Source organism: Peromyscus maniculatus, chromosome 4 (assembly GCF_049852395.1).
Source record: "Peromyscus maniculatus bairdii isolate BWxNUB_F1_BW_parent chromosome 4, HU_Pman_BW_mat_3.1, whole genome shotgun sequence".
Classification (NCBI taxonomy): Eukaryota; Metazoa; Chordata; class Mammalia; order Rodentia; family Cricetidae; genus Peromyscus; species Peromyscus maniculatus.
The window spans coordinates 46142943-46151624 of NC_134855.1; the positions used below are offsets into that span (position 1 = coordinate 46142943).

Here is an 8682-nt window from a genome sequence, read left to right on the forward strand (position 1 = left end):
CCAGGTTGCCACCTGGAGTTTCCTGCCTTGGCTCCTCTCAATGATGGACTATGAACCTGAACTCCCAAAAGACTCCTTCCCTCCCCTAACTTGCTTTTGGTCATAGTGTTTATCACAGCAATAGAAACCAAGTTAGAACCTTCAGTTTTACTTTCATTCAAAATACATTTTTTTCCTACTCAGTACCACGCCCCCCAACATCTCTCTACAAATAACCCAGCAAGCATTGATTGACAGATGGGGCTGGCTGATACTGCCTTCCTCTCTGCTACTAAGATGCTTTCCTTACAGTTTCTGACAGTTGAAAATGATAGCTTGCCAGTATTCTCAGTGATATGTTGAGAGAGAAATTGTTATCTTCTATATAATTTTCCAACCACACATTTTCTTAGTTTCCCCCTTTCTTTTCATCTCACATCACTTGTTCTCATTAAGATGAAATAATTGAAAACAATCTGAGATTATCTGTATTCTCTCTCTCTCTCTCTCTCTCTCTCTCTCTCTCTCTCTCTCTCTCTCTCTCTCATATGTTTATTTTGTGCTTAGCTTTAAATATCTACTTTTTAGAAAAGGAAATAGAAGATGTAACAATTTTACTTGTTTGCCCCCATAACAATTACACTGTCTTTATATGCTCATCTCTGTCACCAGCAATCCCACACTGTGGGGCTGCATCCCAGTATCCTTACAAGATTAGAAGATTCTGGTAATAGAGGACCTGGGAGACCTCTGGAATACTGTGTGTCCCACATTGGGGATCTGCCAATCCCCAAACAAGGTTAATTTCTCTCCATGTAATTTATCATCACTAGTTTCTCTTGGCAATATTTTTATAGTTTTTAGCATATAGATTCTGTGTATTCTTATTAAATGTCTAACCTAGCATTGGGGCAATTCAGGGTTCTATTCCCAGAACTTACAAACACACACACACCACAAGCCCAGTATCCTAAGTGTTTCAGCATTTTGATTCCATTGCAAATGGTATTTTTTAAATGATGAGGGCAGCTATCTTTCCCTTGAATTTTTTTCTATATAGGGGAACTGTTGGATATTTTACCATTAAATATGGTTTCGGCTGAAGAATTTTTATTGATCATCTTTCTTATCATACTGAGATTTCTTTTATTCTTGGTTTGCAAAGAATATGGATTTTATTGTTGTTTAAATTTATCATAAATGGGTGTGTGGAATTTATCAAGTGACTTGTCTGAATATGTTGAAATAAATATAATTTTATTTTTTATTCTGTTGATATGATTATTTGCTAGTTTTTAAAAATCTCTGAAGATTGGAATAAAATGTTGGCTCAAAACAAGGGCATCATCTTATAATTATTATAATACAGCTACTTTTCTTAATTCAAGAAGTAATATTGATACAATAATGCTAGTGAATTTTATAGACTTTATGTAAATTTCCTGAATGTCTTTTTTTCTTCCTCCAAGTTTTAACACAAAGTTGCATTTTTGCCTTGACTGTACCATTTCAGTTTTCCTTATTCCTTTCAATCCTATTGCATTTCTTGACAGTTTAAAAATTTGATTCTCTTTTTAACTGTTTTTTTCCTGTGTGTGTGTGTGTGTGTGTGTGTGTGTTGGTGCACATGGACATATGCACACAGTGTCTTCCTCAGTCACTCTCCATCTTGGTCTTTGAGGCAGGGTCTCTCACTGAGCTTACTCATTCAGCAATGCCAGCTGACCAGTGCACCCAGTCTGTTGCTGCCTTCCCAGTTCTGGAATTACTGTTGCTCTTGGATGTTTCCCATCAGTTCTGGGAAAGCAAACTTGGGCAGCAAACTCCTTACCAACTGAGCCCTTTTCCCAGCCCATTCTCTGAGGCTTCTGAGGAATACTGTTCAGTTCACTTGGTAAGTGTCCCTCAGCATGGGCTGTGTTTTTCCCATTATTTGGTATACATACATTACAGCCTCAGTTCTTGCTGCTGACAGACATTTCTTGAGAAAATGGCAGATGCCAGAAGTTGGCAGAGAAATGCCCAGGAAGCTTAGAACATTGCTGTGTTTGCCCCTGTTACACAACAAGCCACTCCAAAGCCAGCAGAATTCATTACTCACCAGCTCTCCCTAGTTCACAGCTCCAGGCCAAGTTCAAGTAAACTCTGCCCTCAGGGTCTCCCCAGGCTGAAACTGAGAATCAGAGGAGCCCTTGTGGTTCTAAGGCTGACATCTCATTTTCTTCCTGGTTGTCAGTAAGAGCTCCTTTCACCCTAACAACCCACTGTTGGGCATACTGTGGTCTCTCAGCATGGTAGCTTGCACCCAATAGAAACTCTACCGAAAACAAACATAATGGTGCAGTGTAAACGGAGGTAGAGTTTCTGTCCAGTCAGCCTGATCCCAACTACCTGGCAGGGCTTTCCAAATTACCACACAGAGGCTTGTATTAATAATGCTTGGCTGATTGCTCAGGCTTATATTAACTAGCTCTTACATTTACATTTAAATTAACCCATTTCTATTAATCTATGTATTGCCATGTGGTCACAGCAGTTGTGGAGACATGCACAAGGCAGTGCAAAGCTGAGACCATCGACACTCAATTGTAGAGGGGAGAGGTCCTCAGGAGGCTCCACCCTCGGAGGAGGAGTTCTAGGCAGTTGACAGTGGCTGGTGGTGGACCATTGTGTTCTTCTCTGATTCAGACACTGGTTAAGCTGCCTTTGCTCCAGAAAATAACTCCCTACTCACGCTCATGCAGGCAACTCTCCCTAGTTATTGCAGTGGCTATAAACCAACAATGTTGTGTGACTGTGTGCTCTTGGGGGTCAAAGGACATATTGGGGTGTTCTACTCCTTTTTATCTTGTTGAATACCAGGACTTTCTCCACTGTGACCAAGCTAACTTCTGGAGATTTCTTTCTCAGTCCCTGCCTCCCATTTTCTGCAGACACACAGAGAAGACAGGGGCCTGTGTACTATGACTGGTTTTGTTTAGGGCCTGGAGATCTGTACTCAGGGGTTCAGTAGGGCAAGCACTTTACAGCTGAGCCACCTCTCCAGTCCTGACCCTTTAAAACTTATTAAGTGTATTTTAAACATCAGCATATGGTTTAATAAAATATTCATATACATTTCAAAAACTGCAGAATTTTTTGCTAGGTATAACGTTCAATAAATGTTGATTGATTCAGGTTGTCAGTGTTCATATTTCCATAGTGGATTTTTGTCCACTTGCATCAATTATTTTTAAAAAAAGAAAGTTGCAACCATAAACTGTACTCTAAGTTGTCCTATTATTTCTGTATTGTCAGATTTCTTTATATGTTGTAGAGCCCTGTTACAAAATACATAAATATGTATATATTGGTATCTTGTTAAACATGAACACACACATACACACACATACATGATTGGTATGTCTTTTAGAGAAACTGAATTTTTTCTATAAACTTAAATTAAAAAAATAATATTTGTTAATTCTTTGATAATCCCACGCAATGTGTTTTGGACACATTCATCCCCCAGCCCCTCCTGAAATCACAATCTCCACTCTCCATCTTTTCCCACCCAACTTTGGGATTTCTTCTTCCTCTGTATTTTCCCCCTATCAAGTCCAGTTTGTGTTGCCCAGCTAGAACCAAAAGCAGGGCCTGCCCAGACTTGTTGTGGCCAACCTACCAGGGATCACATCATTAAAGAAAACTGACTCCTTTTCCCAGCGTCTGTGCTGGGGAAATTCCAATAGCTCCTAAGCTAGTGACAGGATTTTCTGCCCACCTTTCCTTGTCTTTGTTTGTTTGGTTGGTTTTTGTTTTTTGTTTTTGGTCTTGCGCATGCTGTCATAATTTCTGTGAGTTCACGTGTACAACTGCCCTGTTGTTTCTGGAAAATACTGTTTCCTTGATGTTCTTGACACTTCTGGTTCTTACATTCTGTCTGCTCCATTTCTGTGAAGATCCTTGAGTCTTGGGGCAGCGGGTGTAATATGTACATCCCATTTAGGTCTGGACCCCAACAGTCTGTATTCTCTACACGTTGACCAGTTGGGAGCTTCTGGGTTAATTGCTATCTTCTGTAAGGAGAAGTTTCTTTGATGAGGATTGAGATATTCTGATTTATGAATAAAGTAATAAGTCATTAGGAGTTGTTTTAGGACTATTTCCATGATAAAAAAAAAAAACAAGGAATTTATGTCCACTAAGACAGCTCTAAAGTTGAAACTGAGTATTCACTGGATATGCTATGAGAAATTCAGTCTATCCTCACAAATAGGTTTAAAATGACAGCCATAAAGATGAAGGGTCAATATTCTTGAGAGATGCTTTGGACTGATTACCTGCCCTTATTATCCTAATCAGGTGCCCAATCTAACAGACCTACCTGGGTCCTTTCTTTCTCTTTTTCCAACTCCAATCCTTCCCTCTACTCCTCTTCTTGGCACCTGAGTTCTCTTTACCCTCCTCTCCCATCTCCTTCCTCCCTCTGATACGTTATCCTTCACCTCCACTTCACTCTCAGCCCATTCTCAAGAAATACCTCTCCTCAGACTTAGAAAAGAGATAGAACATTGCAAAAAGGACACTGGAAAATTTTCATCCTAGGACTGTATACCCCTGCAGAGATTCCTCCAACCTCTGTTTACCCCCTTGGTAAAATTTCTTTGGTGGGGGACTGGATTTGTGAATGCTTCCCTTACAAGCTCTGAAGTAAGAAATCATGAAAGGGAATTTAAATCCCTCATGAAGGATCCCTGAAGAGATTGGTTCCTGGGCTCATAACTTTATACCTGGAGAGAATGATGATGTGGCCCTTCATGGTCATTTGGAATAGGGATGGCCTGGTATCCTGGCCACAGATGTTAAGTACTATAGCCAGGACCCTCCATGTAATAATAACCTTGAGGCCCACAAAGAACGTATGAAAGATTTTATCTAGTTATAGTTTTTTATTGCTGTGAAGAGATACCATGACCATGGCAACTCTTGTAGAGACAACATTTAATTGAGGTGGTAGCTTACAGTTTCAGAGGTTCTGCCTATTATCATCATGATGGGGAGCATGGCAGTGTGCAGGCAGACATGGTGCTGTCTACATCTTGACCAGAAGAAGCAGGAAGTTGACTATCACACTGAGTAAAACTTGAGAAAAGAGACCTCAAAGCCCACCCTCATAGTGACATGCTTCTTTCAATGAGACCACACTTCTTAGTAGTGCCACTCCCTTTAGGGGCCATTTTCTTTCAAACCATCATAGACTTGAAAGTTCTTATTGTAAAAAAAATCAAAGAGTAAGTTCCCAGATCCCAAAACACAAATAATCCTTTAACATTAAACAAAGAATGAGGACAGTCAGACCTCTATCCGTAGAGGAGATGATCCACAAATGAGAAAATATTCTTGATTGAATACAGATCAAGATCAAAGAATATTGAAACTGTGTTTTGTGACCAAAAGTTGGCCAGAAATCTCTAAAAAGTTACAAGAGATAGAAAAACTCCCTAGAGAATCTCAGAAAATACATTGTTTTAGCCAGTGTTCTGTTGCTGTAAAGATACACCATGACCAAGGCAACTCTTATAAAAGAAAGCACTTACTCTGGGGTATCTTGCAGTTTCAAAGGGTTAGTCCATGATCATCATTGTGGGAAGCATGTAGGCATGGCACTGGATCAGTATCTGAGAGCTTTACATACCGATCCACAGGTACAGGCAGAGAGAGAGGAGAGAGGAGATAGATAGGAGAGAGAGGGTGTGTGGTGTGTGCTTCTGAAACCTCACAGCACACTCCCAGTGACACACCTCCTCCAACAAGGCCACACTTTCTAATCCTTCCCAAACAGTTCCACTAATGTGACTAAGCATTCAGCTATATGAGCCTATGGGGGCTATTCTTATTCAAACTACATAAATGTAAGAAAGGATAAACAGAAACACAAACAGAAATCTCAGCCCATGCTCTCTACATTGGAAAAAGTTTTTTTCATGATATTTAGCTGTGAAGTCTCTCTGTGTACTGAAGTGTCCCCAAGTGATGGTGACCTGATGCCTTTGATGCTCTGCATTACAAGACAGAGAACCAATAAAGCAATGAGTATAAACTGAATATTCTGAACCTATTAGTTAAAACAAATCCTTTCTGTGTTGTTGGTTTGTTTTTTTTTTTTTTTTAACTCTTTTCGGGGAGGCTCATCACCCAGCTCTCAAATAAATCACACACAGAGAGACTTACTACTTATTATTACTTATAAACACCCGGCCTTATCTTGGCTTGTTGCTAGCCAGTTTTCTTAACTTTAAATTATCCTGTCTACCTTTTGCCTCTGGGCTTTTCTCGTTCTCTTACTTCTGTAAATCTTACTCTGTGGTTTGCTGTGTACCTGGGTGTCTGGCCCCTGAAGTCCTCCCCCTTCTCTTGTTCCTTCTTCTCTTTCTCCCAGATTTCTCCTTCTGTATATTCTCTCTGCCTGCCAGCCCCACCTATCATTTCTCCTGACTCACTATTGGCCATTCAGCTCTTTATTAGACCAGTAGGTGTTTTATACAGGCACAGTAACACAGCTTCACAGAGTTAAATAAATACAACATAAACAAAAGTAACACACCTTAAAATAATATTCTACTACATTCCAGCCTTAAGTTGTAGATAGCTGGAATTTTGTCACAACAATAAGAAGTCTGATACATATTAAAAAATGGGGTTATTTTAAATTAACATACTGTTCTACAAAATGAAGATATAAATACTCATTAAAATTTCGAAAGTAGGTGAACTCACCTGAAAATGAAACAACTTTTTGTCATGAATTTTACCACATATTCTAAGTCTGTTCTGTATAGAATAATAAACAGAATGCAATTATTTGTCATGCATGTAAGCCTACCTAAATGAACAAATTAACTTCATTTAGGATTTGAGAAACAAGTGGTTACTACTTACAAATGTTCTATTTATGCTGGAACATCGTGGGCTTGTAATTGCTAATTAAAATGCTAACTTGCAGGCTGATGATAAAGCGTAGAGGGTAAAGACACTTATTTCCAAGCCCGACAGCCTTAGTTCAATCCCTGGGACCCACATGATAGAAGAGAACCAACTCATGCAAACTGTCCTCTAACCACACAGGCTCTGTGGCACATGCCCATACGTATGATAAGAAAATAAATGTAACAAACATTTTAAAAGAGATGGCTTCCTGGACTTTAAATATATTCAATTCAAAAAGTGTTTTAAAAGTGACTTCACTCTTTTAATCCTTGATTTAAGTTTTCTTGGCAGGTTGGCAGGTTCCGTGTGCTAATTTCCCAGTTGAGTTTCTTGTCAATTGAACTGCTTCTAAACGCGGGCTATTTATACAAAAGCTCAGGGCACGCTCTGAGAGCACAGCTGCCTCTGCCTTCATAAGATATGCATGAGCTATGTTCAGCAACACTCGCTTATTACAGCAAGTAACATCGAATCTATTTTATTTTTCCCAAGTCACTTAAAAATTGACTTAAACATATAGATGGTAGATTGGAAAGAAGTCTTATGGAGCACATTTGGGGTGGAGTTTAGTCCCTTTGTGCATCCAAAAATTGTGGGGCTTTCCATGCTAACAAAGAAGAAACCTGCTTTCACTTCTCTATGGGAAATACGTCACCTCGCAAGGTCTATTGCCTCCTGGCCCCTGTTTCTTGAGACCACAAAGTGCTCCATGATTCTAAGCCATGAGGAAGTTACCTCCAACCATCTTTTGTCACAGGTCACCCTAAGCTTCCACTGAAGTCCACATCTGTGGGTGGCTTTAGTTACCCATAGAACCCCTCTGGAGCCCCTCGATATCACCGGGGTGCCCAGACAGCTGAAGTCTTCAGCCAAAGATGCTGGAGCTCTTTCAAGGATCACCCACCACAGGCATCGCTGCTGTCCCTTCATTCCATCTCAGACGTTCCATGAGGTGGGAATGGGTGTGGCCAGCCCCTTTCCCCAACTCTCAGAATGTGGAACGCTCATTGCCTACCTTCTATAGGGAAACAGTGACTTCCGAGGAACACCCCATTGCCTGTTAATGGGCTGCACTTTTCTGATCAGCGGCTGCATCTTAGGATAACCCAAGGAAACTTCTGGTACCTATCTCGCTAAAGCAACAAATCCATCACTGCTTTGGAAACCAGGGGGTAGTACGATAGCAGGAATTGGATCTTCGGTCGCTTCTCTGATCGTCAGAAGTCTACTGTTCTCTATGAATAGATACATATTCTCTTAGATAGTAAATTTAGGTAGTGATTTTGGCTGGGACCTACACCGTTGTGTTCTTCAGCAAACCTAAAGAGCAGCAGCACCTTCTGTGATCATGGAAACATTCAGTGTCTGTGCTGCTTTAATTGGCAGCCCCAAGCCACCTGTGCCACCCAGCACACAAGATGTGCTTGTAGCTGAGAGACTGAAATGTAATTTTTTTGTGATTGTGGAAAAAAAATAGTTTAGTGAGAGGAGCTAAGAGTTCCTGAACTGGACAGATACATATTTGTCTTAGTGATTATGTGTGTACAAGTTTATCAAAACTCATTTCCAGAATGAATGAATCCTTTCCCCCAACTCTATGCTTAACTTTAAACTTAATCTACTCCTTTAAAAAAAAAAAAAAAAAAAAAAAGCAAAACAAAGCAAACACTCCATCTGGAATTTAAAAATAAAACCTTGAGAATATGTGTTTTTGTTCTTTTATCAAAACAAAAG

At 40.0% G+C, this 8682-nt stretch overlaps 1 long non-coding RNA gene across 1 annotated transcript; it reads right to left on the reverse strand.

Annotated features, from left to right (window-relative positions):
- Window positions 1-3753: 3753 nt before the first annotated feature.
- LOC121828664 (uncharacterized) lies at window positions 3754-7877 on the reverse strand. The gene is made up of 3 exons (XR_006071132.2): window positions 7684-7877; window positions 6739-6792; window positions 3754-4037 (listed from the first exon to the last, which is right to left on the reverse strand). It is a non-coding gene; the product is annotated as an uncharacterized LOC121828664 (long non-coding RNA).
- Window positions 7878-8682: the final 805 nt, after the last annotated feature.